Genomic DNA, 4,396 nt, shown 5'->3' with positions numbered 1-4,396 from the left:
GGTGTAGAATAGGTCAAAAAAGTGGTTTTTAGAGAGCATCTCATCTACCCCCAGCCAGTGAAGGCCTTCCAGCAACTTGAGGAGGACGAATCTCGGCTGCCAACTAGGAAGTTGAAGAAGACTCCTGGGCACTCAGTTTCGTACTGTCAATTGCTAGGTTTACTCTCAGGAGGCCGCGACATTGAGCTCTGAGCAAAAGCCGGCACCATTTCTTCTGCGCTGCTGTTGTTGTACACCAATACGCCGCCTATGGGCACCATAGGCTTGAGGTGAGTTAGGGCTTTTGAAGCCCATGACCTAAGGGCTTAGGATCTCAAATCTCAGCCCTAATGGCGGGCTGAATCAATCGTGGGAGTCGAAAAACCAGGCGCCTCTGTTTTTTTCTCCATGAAAGCTTACTCAAGTTTGTTAATAGTGTTCATAAACACTAATAGTGTTGATTAACACTAATGAGGCTACTAATCCAACAAAGGGAAGCCATTCCAAAGTATTTCTAAACACTAAGTGTGTTCTTAAACACTAATGGTGAATCTAATCACCGATACAAGTGCAAATTGATGCCAAAAATGTGCTCTTAAGTACTAATCGTGTTTCTAAACACTAATGTGGTGATCTTAATCACCAAAAAAAGTGTTCTTTCACACTAATAAAGCTAATCTCCATCAAAATTAGTGGTTGGGCACAAACCCTAAGTGCTAAACCATAAGCTTCACCATCTTAATCTCCTTTTTTTATGCAACATCCTTGGCTTGATTAAGGGTTGTTGCACTCTCATTAGCCTTTCTCTTTCTACTTAAGCCAAAACATCACAAACTTTCTGGTTTTCTTCTTCATAAATCATCCCATTACTCTCTTGTAATCTCCCTTCAATACCCAATGTCAAAGGAAAATACCCAAATTAAGAAGTTCTCAGGAGAGGGCTTCCACACTTGGCAAGTTCTTGTCAAGTACAAGATGATGTCCAAAGGTTTTTGGCCATTCATCTCCGGCACTAAGGTTATTGATCAAACTAAGGCTGAAGATATTGAAGATGATGAGAGGGCACAAGCCATCATCATGCTTCATCTTGATGAGGCTCTCATTCACCATGTGGACCAGCTTCCAACTGCAAAGGAGAAATGGGATGAGCTTGAAAAGCTCTATGGAGCTCGTGGTAAGAATTCCAAGATCTCACTTAAAATTGAATTTTTCAACTTGGAACTCAAAGAGGGAGACGGCATTGGAGCTTTTATCTCTCACTTGTTTGAAGGGCCTTATGGCTCAACTTTCATCAGTGAATGCGAGAATGGATGAAGATGATGCAGTGGCTGTTTTGCTAAAAGCAGTCAAGAAGGTGTACCCCACCTTAGTCACCACCCTGAAGAACATACCTAATTCCACCCTTGAAGGAGTCATTCAATCTTGTCTTGATGAAGAAAAAAGTCCAAAGGGAGGAGCTGAATCTTCAAGTGCAACAACTTCATCGAATATCGAACAAGCTTTGTCACATCAAGTGATCAAAGTAAGGTGTGTCCATTGCAAAAAGGTGGGTCATTTGGCAAATAATTGTTGGATCAAATATCCCAACAAAATGAAATGTAATAAGTGTAAACAAACGGGACATTTCACTTCTAAATGTCAAAGAGTCAGAGGCTAACTTTGTATCAGCCTCTAACTCCATTGAGAAATTGTTTTAAATCTCAATGTAACCACACCTATATTCCTAACCTTGTACGCCTAATGTTATAAAGGCAACCTATGTCCAATACCACCTATTCCAATTTTTTTCATAGTTGGTATTGAGGGGGGGTATTAAAAGACTAAGGTTATGTGAAAGGGGAGGAGAAGGGTGTGTGTGTGAATGGACTTAAGGTCCACTAGCTCACCTATTTAAAGGTGGAGCTAGAAGGTATTTTATGAGCATGAAGCTTAGTTGTATTTTTTGAGCAACTCAATAAGCAAGAGTCATTCTTGTATTTTGGGTCTCTCTCCTCCACATCTTTTTGATCAAGTATAAGCACCACGAATTTTATCACTATGTACATGCGCATAGTGGGTAGCTTGATCTGCATAAATTACTATGCCAGACTTAAGCTATGTTGTTCATGGACTTGTGAGTCAATTTATATAGGCCTCCAAGAAGCCACACTTTGATGTGGCTAGATAGATTCTTAGGTACATAAAGTCCACAATGGATTATGGACTTTCTATAATGCTAGCATAGAGATATAGCTACATGGGTACTACACAAATGTTGATTAGGTTGGTAGTGTCGTAGATAGGAGATCTATGAATGACTTTATTTTTTCTTTTGGAGTGCTGTAGCTGTGAGTTGGAGCAATAAGAAATATTCAACAGTTTCCTTGTCGAGTACAGGGGTAGAGTATAGGGACGTTGCTATGGTAGCTTATAAGGTAGCTTGGTTTCAGAATCTACTTGGTGATATGGTTGAGCCTACGGTTATCATTTATTTGAGTAGCATATAGTTGGCCAATAACATAGTATACCATGCTAGAAAAAAGCACTTTGTGAGGGAGAAGATTCTAGCAAGAGTGATGTAGATTTGGTATATGTTAGCACAGAGGATCAAGTGGTTGACATCTTCATGAAGGCATTGGGCATAGAGAAGCTCCACAGGTTTAGAAGGTTACTTGGAGAGTAATGTGTGAAGTTGAGCTTGAGGGGCAGTGTTGAGATATCAAGCTCAACTAGTGCTATGGACATTGATGATGACCTGCCCTTGGGTGATAGCTTCCACACTTATACCACTAGCATGGTTGGTGATATTATGGTTGATATGCCGCCAGTGGTGGATGATAAGCTCTGTGATAGACACTTTAAAGTACTAGAGTTATGGCATAGTTATAGTGACAGCTCATATAGTCAGGGTCACCATTATATGTTATAGTAGGAAAGTACTTTCCTATATATTATGGACTCTTATCTCTTTAGTGTATGGTCGTATAAAGAAGAAAAGAAGATAGAAGAAAATTCAGCCATCTATCTCTCTCTTTGCACCTACTTATGCTTCTATCACTGTTATGTTTTACTTTGTACACCCACTTGCATCCAATGGATTTCTTGCCTTTACACTAAATCCCAAGTCTCATTTCCATATAGTGCATCCATCTCCTCATCCCCATAACTTTCTCCAAACACACATTTCCAACAGCCTCATCAATGCATGTGGGCTCTACAACTTGTACAACTTTTGCCATGTATGCATAGGGATGTGCCGCATGAGATGTGAATGGATGAGGTGTGATGTAGATGTGATGTGGATCTGGGTAGATGTGAATGGATGTGATGTGATGTGAATGTGATGTGATGAGATGTAAATAGATATGAATGTGATGTGATGAGATGTGAATGGATGAGATATGATGTGGATGTGATGTGATGTGATGTGGATCTGAATGAATATAGATGGATGTGATGTGATGTGAATGGATGGATGAGATGTAATGTGGATGAATGTGATGTGATGTGGATGAATGTGATGTGATGTAATGTGGATCTGGGTAGATGTGAATGGATGAGATGTGATGTAGACAGATGTGATGTGATGTTATGTGGACCTGGATAGATGTGAATGGATGAGATGTGATGTGATGAGAATAGATGTGATGAGATGTAATATGATGTGATTGGATGAGAATTGATGAAGGACAATGGGAATACATATGGGAATACACATGACTAGATGTGGAATAAGCAATGTGAATTGATGTAGAAGAATGTGGAATAACAAGAAATGATGTGGATCAATGTGGAAAGATGAGATCTCGTTCGAAACTATATTTATGAAATATGTTTTTAAATGACTGTTTTATGTCAAGAATACTGGGGAAGCATTTTGACCATCTTATGAATGAGGTCGTGTGGAGACCTAAGTGAAAATGTTGCAGCAGCTAAAGGAGAGTCAATGGAGGACGTTTCGCATGGCAAGGTCGGCTGAGATCTTGACCAGCCTCGGTTCGATTTAAATGGTGAGTTTCCGGTACGGTGGATGAGGGACCAAGGAAGCAGCCTATGAGTGAAGTGCTAGTAGGTGACCTGCAAAAAGGAACCTAGAGGGTGCTGACCATATGGTGCTCGAGCTCTGGGTCACTGAAGATACCCATGCATGCGTCAAGGAAGAAAATGGAACAAGGAGTTAGAGTTGTTTTCTGAACACGGGCATGGATCTCGTTGATTGACCTTGCTGGTCTTCACAAAACGGATGAGTCCATGGCTCTTTTATATGGATCTGTTGGTTGATCTTGCTGATCTTCAACGGAGAGTCCATCTAGATTTTTCTTATGTGATAATATTTCCGGGTACTATGAGCTAGGAACTATTGAACAGGCCCCTGAGTGAGTAGGTGGTGAGCGTTCTGGTTGCCAATGATGCCATAGGTACACCGATGAAGGAATGA

The sequence above is a fragment of the Cibotium barometz genome, chromosome 29, assembly GCF_041138505.1.
Source record: "Cibotium barometz isolate CiBa-2024 chromosome 29, ASM4113850v1, whole genome shotgun sequence".
Classification (NCBI taxonomy): Eukaryota; Viridiplantae; Streptophyta; class Polypodiopsida; order Cyatheales; family Cibotiaceae; genus Cibotium; species Cibotium barometz.
Note: the sequence above shows the minus strand (reverse complement) of the source record.